The 12,233-nt window shown below is 30.8% G+C and overlaps 1 protein-coding gene across 1 annotated transcript in view; it reads right to left on the bottom strand.

The window, feature by feature from the left end:
- Positions 1 to 5,211, bottom strand: part of LOC142239612 (fatty acyl-CoA reductase wat-like) — a 37,232-nt gene extending 32,021 nt beyond the window's left edge. Inside the window, exon 1 of the mRNA XM_075311405.1 lies at positions 5,125 to 5,211. The gene's annotated coding sequence lies outside the window, so the exon portion shown is untranslated. The remainder of the gene's footprint in view (positions 1 to 5,124) is intronic.
- Between the last annotated feature and the right edge of the window lie 7,022 nt (positions 5,212 to 12,233).

Genomic DNA, 12,233 nt, shown 5'->3' with positions numbered 1-12,233 from the left:
CACGAAAAATTTCGTGACTCACGTGTGAGTCGTGAGTCACGCTCATGTCAACGGCGTGAGCGTGATTAACAAACCAAAATGTCGTGCGTGAGCGTGACTCATGAAAACAATATCTTCGTGAGTGTGCGTGAGTAACGAATTACGCTCACGAAAATAATCCCGCTCTCCAACATAAAACGCTTTAAAGTTAAATTTATTTGCAATTTTAGTGACACCTAGGATGTTAAGAGTTTAATAACGCTCTCGATTTTAATCGTGTTCATGATTTCAGACACGTCCCTCAGGTAGGTTAGGTTAGGTTAAAGTGGCAGCCCGATTAAATTTCAGGCTCACTTAGACTATTCAGTCCATTGTGATATCACATTTAACTAAAAGTACCTATTACATATGGGCACTTCTAGTCTTAACAACTGAACCTTCTCTATTATTTACTTTTGTTGAACCAACCAGATTGCTCCAAAAACATTAACAAACTCTCAGGTAAATTACAATTAAAATTAGTCACGACATATTTCGTGAGTCACGATATTTTTCGTGAGTCACGACATTTTCGTGCGTGAGCGTGCGTGAGTACAAGTTTTCTTTTCGTGAGTTGCGTGAGCTTGAGACCTACCAAACAATATCGTGCGTGAGTGTGCATGAGTAAGATATTTCCGTCGTGAGTGTGAGTAAAATATTACTCACGTGCACACCTCTACCATATATCAACATCATGTACCAAATTTCAGCCGGATCGGATGAAATTTGCTTCTCTTTGAGGCTCCGCAAGCCAAATCTGGGGATCGGTTTATATGGGAGCTATATATAATTATGGACCGATGTAGACCAATTTTTGCATGTTTATTAGAGACCATATACCAACACCATGTACCATGTACATGTAATTTAAGCAGGATCGGATGTAATATGCTTCTCTTTGAGGCTCCGCAAGCCAAATCTGGGGATCCGTTTATATGGAGGCTATACGTAACATAAAAGTAGACCGATATGGCCCATTTGCAATACCACCCGACATACATCAATAACAACTACTTGTGCCAAGTTTCAAGCCGATAGCTTGTTTCGTTAGGTCGGTTAGCGTGATTTCAACAGACGGACAGACGGACGGACATGCTTAGATCGACTCAGAATTTCACCACGACCCACGAGCAATGTGTTAGGTTAGGTTAGGTGACAAAGTTACCCTCCCCCATCCTATGGTGGAGGGTATAATAAAATTTATAACGCATGACTACACTCCTAATTGTACACCTAACATAGTGCAAAATTTCAAGCTAATTATGGTAAAAAAAAAGATATATATGAGAGCTCTATCGAAATCTGAACCGATTTCTTCAAAAAACAATAAGGTTCTATTCTGACCCAAAATAGAAACTTGTGCCAAATTTAAAGTCGATTGGACTAAAACTACCTGGACTTTGATCACAAAAATGTGTTCAAAGATCGAGTCACAGATCGAGTCAAGACACCATATGTCTATCTCGTATCCTTCTGGGTGCTGCAAACATATGCACTAACTTATAATACCCTGCTCCATAGTGCGGCGCTGGTTATAAAAATGAGTTGGACTAAAGCCATTGAAGCAAGAACTCGCCGATGAACAACAAAAAACTTTGACTAGAAAGAACCAAGGAGTTGCTTTAGTTGCACGAAAGTGACCAGTGACCGAATATTGGCTTCTCCATTCCAAATTGAGCAGTTAGTGAACAATCAAAAAAAATGGGTTTACTTGCCAAAGAGTTCAGCTGAAAAATTACACCTTCGATTGGCCACCATAACGGGCGATGGTCGCTTCCCTCTCGTATTCATCGATCATGGGATCTAAAAAAATGCCGAAATGTCTTATGGACAGTATTGAAGCTCTGGTCAGACAAATATTTCGGCCGTGGACCATGGATATTCCCAAAGAACTTAACTTAGCATTGGTCAACCAAGAATGGCTTACAAACAATGTAGGTTCCTCGCTCCATTTCTACAGCAGGATGACCACCAAATTCTCCACATCTCAATCTGCTGGACTTTTGCGCCTGGGGTATTCTGGAAACTAAGGTTGTCACTAAAAAAATATGAATGGCGCTTCACCAGTAACGAGTCAAGAAACCGCAGATTGACTTTCGTGCAGCTTTTAATGGCCGTTTGAAGGTTAGGATTTTGTCAACATTGATTCACTGTCTTACACCTTCAGTTTGGTCTATAATTCAACAATGAATCGTCTTACAAACGAAGAACGATTGCAAATTATTAAATTTAATTATCAAAATGGATGCAAAATGGCGCTTCTTCAATTTTAGAGTCAGTTTAATCAACTCACTGCATCGGCTATACGGGTTTTTGTGACAAAATTTCACATTAAATTTACAATATTGAACATTGAATCACCAACACGTTTCCATGGAGTGCGAACTGATGAAAATATTGCAGATGTATCGACCAGTGTTAATGATGGCAATCAATCAAAAATCCGTCCCCTTTCGCAGCAATTGGGCCTCTGTAATGCGCCGTCCAGACTATAAGTTTATCCGGACGATAGTGTTCGTGTCGCACATATCCCAAATGTTGGCTATACTATAAGCTATGCTCGAAGACACAATCGATATTGCTGCTTGTTTATGGGATCGATAACACATTTGTCAATTATTTAGGTTAGGTTAGGTGGCAGCCCGATGTATCAGGCTCACTTAGACTATTCAGTCCATTGTGATACCACATTGGTGAAATTCACTCTTATCACTGAGTGCTGCCCGATTCCATGTTAAGCTCAATGACAAGGGACCTCCTTTTTATAGCCGAGTCCGAACGGCGTTCCACATTGCAGTGAAACCACTTAGAGAAGCTTTGAAACCCTCAGAAATGTCACCAGCATTACTGAGGTGGGATAATCCACCGCTGAAAAACTTTTTGGTGTTCGGTCGAAGCAGGAATCGAACCCACGACCTTGTGTATGCAAGGCGGGCATGCTAACCATTGCACCACGGTGGTCATCGCCGACAATTCGTATAGATTGGCCACACTGTAAGATTCTTTTCAAACACGGGCATTCCGTCGGGAATAACTTATAATCTGGGCGGCGCATTACTCAGCAACGTGGACAATTTTGCAAAAGGATTTAGATGCGAAGCCTTTCAAAATATAGCTGGTGCAAGAATTGAAGCCCAACGTTTTAGATGGACGTTTTTATTGAAAAAATTGTGTCAGAGTCGCAGCTTCTTTTAGGTCCAATGGGTACGTAAATAAGCTGAATTTTAAATTTTTGAGTGAAGATCTGCCAGAAACATTTGCATCCAGAAAGAGTGACAGTTTGGTGACATTTATGATGATGTGAATCGTTATGTAACCCTGAATGGTGAGCGCTACCGTACCATGATATCCATGTTTATTTTGCCCAAAATGCAAGAGCTTGACTTACATGACATGCGGTTTGCACAAGACGGTGCCACAAGTCACACAGTGCGCGTAATATTGGAGTTATTGAGAGACGAGAATGATGAACATTTCATTTTACTTTGGGACCGATCAATTTGCCGTCTAGATCGTACGATTAAAGGGTGATACGGTCAAAATTTGGTCAAGGGAAAACGCGTGTAAATCGGTGAAATCGTTTATTTAAAAAAATCAAATTAAATTTCTTTTTCAAGTTCAATTAGTATAAAATTCTTTCGCTTTTCCAAATCCGAATTGCCGGGCCTCACGCTTGACACCTGCCATCAGATTTTGTACAGCCACCTTGTCCACCTTCTTCGCCGCAGAAAGCCACTTTGCCTTGAACTGCTGCTCGTCCTTAGCAGTTTTTTTGGTCTCCTTTAGGTTCCACTTGACAATAGCCCAGTATTTCTCAATTCGGCGGAGCTCTGGCGTGTTGGGAGGGTTCTTGTCTTTGGGAACCACCACCACGTTGTTGGCGGCGTACCACTCCATGGCCTTTTTACCGTAATGGCAAGATGCCAAATCCGGCCAAAACAGTACGGAACAACCGTGTTTCTTCAGGAAAGGCAGCAGGCGTTTATTCAAACACTTTTTCTCGGTTGACAGTCCCGGAAGCTATGAAAATGCTGCTTTTCAAGCCACAGGTACAGATGGCTTGCCAAACCAGATATTTCTTTGCGAACTTTGACAGTTTTATGTGCTTGAAAATATCTGCTACCTTTCCCCTTCCTTTTGCCGTATAAAACTCCTGTCCTGGAAGCTGCTTGTAGTCGGCTTTGACGTAGGTTTCGTCGTCGATTATCACACAGTCAAACTTCGTCAGCATCGTCGTGTACAGCCTCCGGGTTCGCGCTTTGGCCGTCGTATTTTGTTTATCATCGCGATTTGGAGTCACTACCTTCTTGTAAGTCTATAGTTCGGCTCGTTTTTTGGCTCGATGCACGGTTGTAGACGAGACACCCAGCTTATTTGCGGCATCTCGGAGAGAGAGGTTAGGGTTTCGCTTGAAACTATCGGCAACTCTTTTTGTCGTCTCAGCGGCTTCCGGTTTTCGATTTCCCCCCGATCCAGACTTCCTGGCTGTCGACAAACGTTCCCCAAACACTTTAATTACATTTGTAACGGTTGATTTGGCAACTTTTAGCGATTTTGCCAGCTTTGCGTGCGAGTAGCTCGGATTTTCGCGATGCGCGAGCAAAATTTTGATATGCTGCTCTTCTTGCTTGGACGGCATTTTGACAACTGAAGAGTGAATTCCAAAATCAAAATAGGAGCAACATTCTACACACACACACCTTCAAAATGAGGGATGTTCAGGTTTTTTAAATGCAAAATTGAAAGAAATACGTCAAGTTTATATTGACCAAATTTTGACCGTATCACCCTTTAAACGCCTTTAGACTATGCTCACAAGACAACTTCAATATACGAAATGGAATACAAAATTGAAGCTAAAATTGTATTAAGCCAATGGACCATTTGAGGCGCAATCGCGGTTAATATTTGCATGAAAAAATCTCCAAGCATTAAATTATATGGACCGTATTATCGATTCAAATAGAGATTTTATGATTTTTTTTTACTTTGTGAGTATTTTTTTTTAATTTCCACTAGCTATTAAAAAATCACCCTTTATCAATTTCACTGTTGTGGTTATCGGGCCTTAAAAATTGTCTTTATAGTTCCAAATAGAATTAATACCTTTGAATTTTTTTATTTTCACCTTGTTAAGAAACAATCCTTTTTATCCTATCAAAAGGTCTAATCCGCTGACGTTATTTATTGTTAAAAATTCAATTGAAACTGAAAATTCGAAACTATAAAACATGTGTATTAAATGAAAAATGATGACGATTAAATATGTGCAATTCAAATCAATATATTAAAGTAAAAATTAATTAGTACTTGTCACAAATGCAATATGATGGAAAAGTGGACAAATATTACACGGGAAGACGTAATAATTCATATGAAATATTCTGTCAGCTTTTATAAAAAAGAAAACTGTTTTAATTTGCCATTCCTATGTATTTGTAATTATAATGGGCTGGAAAATCAGAAGCGGCAATTTTTGCAAAGCCAAAAAACCATAATGTGAATCAAATGTAAGTGCATTGTACCATAATTCGTTATAATGATACTGGTCCGGAGAACACAGTGGGGGAATTGTAAACTCGTAGACCTCCGAGAAAGCATTGTAGACCTTAGTGGGGAACTGTAGATTCCAAGAACTCTGTGAGTAACTGCAGACCAAATATATTTCTGGGGGAGCCGAAGATCCGAAGATCTGAGTGAGGAACTGTAGAATGGAATATATCAGAGGGGGATTATAGATCAGAAGAACTCCGCGGAGAAACTGTTGTTCCGAAGGTTTAAATGTTGCAGAATGAATTTCTTAGCCACTGGATTGTTTTTTATGCCCTCCACCACACGCAGAGAAGGAATATGATCACCTCTAACATGTTTTAAGAGCAAAATGTTATTTTTGTATGGTGACCATGTAACATGTTTGTCACTAAAATGTTATTTTCTCGTCAAATATAACCTGCTTGCCGAAATCAGATACATGATTTACGAGAAAATAACATGGCTGCGAAAACCATGTTACATGGTCACCACCCAAAAATAACATTTTGCTCTTAAAACATGTTTGAGGTGATCATATTCTTTCTCTGGGTGCATAGGATGGGGTATATTAACTTTGTCATTCCGTTTGTAACACATCGAAATATTGTTCTAAGACCCCATAAAGTATATATATTGTGGGTCGTGGTGAAATTCTGAGTCGATCTGAGCATGTCCGTCCGTCCGTCTGTTGAAATCACTCTAACTTCCGAACGAAAAAAGCTATCGACTTGAAACTTGAAAATGGGCCATATCGGTCCACTTTTACGTATAGCCCCATATAAACGAACCGGGGCGGGGACTCTAAGAGAAGCAAATTTCATCCGATCCGGCTGAAATTTGGTACATGACGTCAGCATATGATCTCTAACAACCATGAAAAAATTGGTCCACATCGGTCAATAATTAGATATAGCCCGTATATAAACCGATCCCCCGATTTGGCTTGCGGAGCCTCTAAAAGAAGCAAATTTCATCCGATCCGGCTAAAATTTGGTACATGGTGTAAGTATATGGTCTGTAACAACTATGCAAAAATTGGTCTACATCGGTCAATAATTATATATAGCCCTCATATAAACCGATCCCCAGATTTGACCTCCGGAGCCCCTTGGAAGAGCAAAATTCATCCGAATCGGTTGAAATTTGGTACGTGATGTTAGTATATGGTATCCAACAACCATGCAGGAACTGGTTCATATCAGTCCACAATTATATATAGCCCCCATATAAACCGATCCCCAGATTTGACCTCCGGTGCCTTTTGGAGAAGCAAAATTCATCCGATTTGGTACGTGGTGGAGTGTATGATATTTAACAGCCATGCCAAAAGTGGTCTTTCGTGGAAGTTTCTTTTGTCAAAATTTTATTTCTATAGAAAATTTTGCAAAATTTTATTTCTATTAGAAAACTTTGTAAAAATTTTATTTCTATAGAAAATTTTGTCAAAATTTTATTTCTATAGAAAATTTTGTCAAAATTTTATTTCTATAGAAAATTTTGTCAAAATTTTATTTCTATAGAAACTGTTCGTCAAAATTTTATCTCCATAAGAAATTTTGTCAAAATTTTATTTCTCTTATTTTATCTCTATAGAGAATTTTGTCAAAATTTTATATTCATTTTTTAAATATGTTTCTTTTTAAATAAGTGTACATTAATAATCATTTTTAAGTTTGTTTTTTTTTGTTTGATATTGTGGGCTTTTGGTTGATTTTATAGTTAATGTACAGAAAATTTTGTCAAAAAATTTATTTCTATAGAAATTGTTGTCAAAATTTTATCTCCATAGAAAATTTTGTCAAAATTTTATTTCTATAGAAAATTTTGTCAAAATTTTTATCTCCATAGAAAATTTTGTCAAAATTTTATTTCTATAGAAAATTTTGTCAACATTTTATTTCTATAGAAATTGTTCGTCAAAATTTTACCTCCATAGAAAATTTTGTCAAAATTTTATTTCTATAGAAAATTTTGTCAAAATTTTATCTCCATTGAAAATTTTGTTAAAATTTTATTTCTATAGAAAAGTTTGTCAAAATTTTATTTCTAAGAAATTGTTCGTCAAAATTTTTATCTCCATAGAAAATTTTGTCAAAAATTTTTTTCTATAGAAAATTTTCTCAACATTTTATTTCTATAGAAATTTTTTTCATAATTTTTATCTCCATAGAAAATTTTGTCAACATTTTATTTCTATAGAAAATTTTGTCAAAATTTTATTTCTATAGAAAATTTTGTCAAAATTTTATTTCTATAGAAAATTTTGTCAAAATTTTATTTCTATAGAAATTGTTCGTCAAAATTTTACCTCCATAGAAAATTTTGTCAAAATTTTATTTCTATAGAAAATTTTGTCAAAATTTTATCTCCATTGAAAATTTTGTTAAAATTTTATTTCTATAGAAAATTTTGTCAAAATTTTATTTCTAAGAAATTGTTCGTCAAAATTTTTATCTCCATAGAAAATTTTGTCAAAATTTTATATTCATTTTTCAAATATGTTTCTTTTTAAATAAGTGTACATTAATAATCATTTTTAAGTTTGTTTTTTTTTTTGTTTGATATTGTGGGCTTTTGGTTGATTTTATAGTTAATGTACAGAAAATTTTGTCAAAAATTTTATTTCTATAGAAATTGTTGTCAAAATTTTATCTCCATAGAAAATTTTGTCAAAATTTTATTTCTATAGAAAATTTTGTCAAAATTTTATTTCTATAGAAAATTTTCTCAGCATTTTATTTCTATAGAAAATTTTGTCAAAATTTTTATCTCCATAGAAAATTTTGTCAAAATTTTATTTCTATAGAAAATTTTGTCAAAATTTTATTTCTATAGAAATTGTTCGTCAAAATTTTACCTCCATAGAAAATTTTGTCAAAATTTTATTTCTATAGAAAATTTTGTCAAAATTTTATCTCCATTGAAAATTTTGTTAAAATTTTATTTCTATAGAAAATTTTGTTAAAATTTTATTTCTAAGAAATTGTTCGTCAAAATTTTTATCTCCATAGAAAATTTTGTCAAAATTTTATATTCATTTTTCAAATATGTTTCTTTTTAAATAAGTGTACATTAATAATCATTTTTAAGTTTGTTTTTTTTTTTGTTTGATATTGTGGGCTTTTGGTTGATTTTATAGTTAATGTACAGAAAATTTTGTCAAAAATTTTATTTCTATAGAAATTGTTGTCAAAATTTTATCTCCATAGAAAATTTTGTCAAAATTTTATTTCTATAGAAAATTTTGTCAAAATTTTATTTCTATAGAAAATTTTCTCAGCATTTTATTTCTATAGAAAATTTTGTCAAAATTTTTATCTCCATAGAAAATTTTGTCAAAATTTTATTTCTATAGAAAATTTTGTCAAAATTTTATTTCTATAGAAATTGTTCGTCAAAATTTTACCTCCATAGAAAATTTTGTCAAAATTTTATTTCTATAGAAAATTTTGTCAAAATTTTATCTCCATTGAAAATTTTGTTAAAATTTTATTTCTATAGAAAATTTTGTTAAAATTTTATTTCTAAGAAATTGTTCGTCAAAATTTTTATCTCCATAGAAAATTTTGTCAAAATTTTTTTTCTATAGAAAATTTTCTCAACATTTTATTTCTATAGAAAATTTTGTCAAAATTTTTATCTCCATAGAAAATTTTGTCAAATTTTTTTTCTATAGAAAATGTTGTCAAAATTTTATTTCTATAGAAATTGTTCGTCAAAATTTTACCTTCATAGAAAATTTTGTCAACATTTTATTTCTATAGAAATTGTTTGTCAAAATTTTATCTCCATAGAAAATTTTGTCAACATTTTATTTCTATAGAAAATTTTGTCAAAATTTTATTTCTATAGAAAATTTTGTCAAAATTTTATTTCTATAGAAAATTTTGTCAAAATTTTATTTCTATAGAAAATTTTGTCAAAATTTTATTTCTATAGAATATTTTGTCAAAATTGTTATCTCCATAGAAAATTTCGTCAAAATTTTATTTCTATAGAAAAATTTGTCAAAATTTTATTTCTATAGAAATTGTTCGTCAAAATTGTATCTCCATAGAAAATTTTGTCCAAATTTTATTTCTACAGAAAGTTTTGTCAAAATTTTATTTCTATAGAAAATTTTGTAAAAATTTTATTTCTATAGAAATTGTTCGTCAAAATTTTATCTCCATAGAAAATTTTGTCAAAATTTTATTTCTATAGAAAATTTTGTAAAAATTTTATTTCTATAGAAAATTTTGTCAAAATTTTATTTCGATAGAAAATTTTGTCACAATTTTATTTCTGTAGAAAATTTTGTCAAAATTTTATTTCTATAGAAAATTGTGTTAAATTTTTATTTCTATAGAAAGTTTTGTCAAAATTGTATTTCTATTAGAAAATTTTGTCAAAATTTTATTTCCATAGAAAATATTGTCAAAATTTTATCTCCATAGAATATTTTGTCAAAATTTTATGTCTATAGAAAATTTTGTCAAAATTTTATTTCTATAGAAATTGTTCATCAAAATTTTATTTCTATAGAAAATTTTGTCAAAATTTTATTTCCATAGAAAATATTGTCAAAATTTTATCTGCATAGAATATTTTGTCAAAATTTTATTTCTCTTATTTTATTTCTATAGAAAATTTTGTCAAAATTGTATTTCCATAGAAAATTGTGTCAAAATTTTATTTCTATAGAAATTGTTCGTCAAAATTTTATCTCCATAGAAAATTTTGTCAAGATTTTTATCTCCATAGAAAATTTTGTCAAAATTATTCAATAGAATAGAAAATTATTTCAATAGAAAATTTTGTCAAAATTTTATTTCTATAGAAATGGTTCGTCAAAATTTTATCTCCATAGAAAATTTTTGTAGAAATTTTATTTCTATAGAAAATTTTGTCAAGATTTTTATCTCCATAGAAAATTTTGTCAAAATTTTATTTTTATAGAAAATTTTGTCAAAATTTTATTTCTATAGAACATTTTGTCAAAATTTTATTTCTATAGCAAATTTAGTCAAAATTTTATTTCTATAGAAAATTTTGTCAAAATTTTATTTCTATAGAAAATTTTCTTAAAATTTTATTTTTATAGAAACTTTTGTCAAAATTTGATTTCTATAGAAAATTGTCTCTAAATTTTATTTCTATCCCAATTTGGGGACAAGAATTAGGAAACTTCTGGTAACACTGGTAACAATCTTTTTCCAGTACAAAATATCATATTTCTAACATTATTTATTGGAAATAATAGTGGATTTTTTCTCTACTTAAAACACCCATTCAAATTGTTCCCAGAAATAAAAGCAATTATTATTATTGAAAATTTTATTTTATGAATTTTTGTATTTATTTTTCAAATATGTTTCTTATTAAATAAGTGTACATTAATAATCATTTTTAAGTTTTTTTTTGTTTGATGTTGTGGGCTTTTGGTTGATTTTATAATTAATGTAAGTGTTAAGGATTTATTATAATATCCTTAAATAAAACATTCATTTATTTCTTCACGATTTTTTTTATTATAATTAATTAGTATGTTTTTATTTAGTTATTAGATTTCTTTTTGTATTGTTTTATAGTAGTGTTATATATACTATATAGTATGTATAAGTATGTATATATACTCTATATAAATCATTCATTCAATAATTAATTATCGAATGGTCACTGTATATATGAAATTTTAAATGTATATGCACATGTATAAATATGAATCGAGACGTGGTTTGTAGGCGTGGGTTTATTATTATTTTTTTTTGCAAATAGTTAATTGTGTTAGTGTGATTTTTTGTTGTTGTAATATTTCCAATTTCCTTCTACCAACTTCTTAATTTAAATACTTACTTAGTTAGACTTACATATAAATTAGCAGCATATTATTTTATGCTGTGTTTTATTTTTTTTTAATTTTTTATCTTTTTTGAATTTTGAAGGGGATGATTTTTGTTTTTCAAAAATATTTCCCTTAAGTATGAATTATTTTCTTTGGTGTATGTATATATAAAAGAAAAAAAAATACTTTATATATTTATGAATTGTAATAGTTTTTTGTCATACATAAAAATCAAATTATAAATAAAAAACTTTAATTAATGGATGATTCACACACAGATATTGGGTTTTTGGATTTTAATGACTCTACAAATATTTATAAAAAAAAAACAAATAAATTTTTCTAAAATATATGCAAGTCTACAAATGATGTAAACATATTTAAAACAATATTTATTTTTTTTTTAATTTTGAGAAAAATAAAAAATCACTAAAATCCATAAACAATAAAAAAAATCTGAATGTGTGAAGCATCCCACTTAATTAATTATAAATGCACTAATATGTCTATATACTTCCCTTTGTGCATTTTATTTGTTTTATTTGAAAGTAATTGTATTAAAATTTATTTTTATGAATATAATGTCTATTTACGAAATTCGAGGGTTGTGATAAGAAATATTTCTGAAGATATAGTTTTCATTTTTGAACAATTTTTTGTTTTGACATTCATTTGAAGATTTTCAATGGCTCATTTCAATTGAATGCCGATATTAGAAAATTATACTTGAGAAATATTTCAAAAAAAATATATAAATGAAAATAAATTTTAAGATTTCTCATACATCCATAGGAAGTTTATTGATTTGTGTAATAAAATCTATTTAAATCACAAAATGATTGTTATGGCTTCAAAATCA

This window comes from Haematobia irritans, chromosome 5 (assembly GCF_050003625.1).
Source record: "Haematobia irritans isolate KBUSLIRL chromosome 5, ASM5000362v1, whole genome shotgun sequence".
Classification (NCBI taxonomy): Eukaryota; Metazoa; Arthropoda; class Insecta; order Diptera; family Muscidae; genus Haematobia; species Haematobia irritans.
Note: the sequence above shows the minus strand (reverse complement) of the source record. Positions and strands in the feature narration are given on the sequence as shown.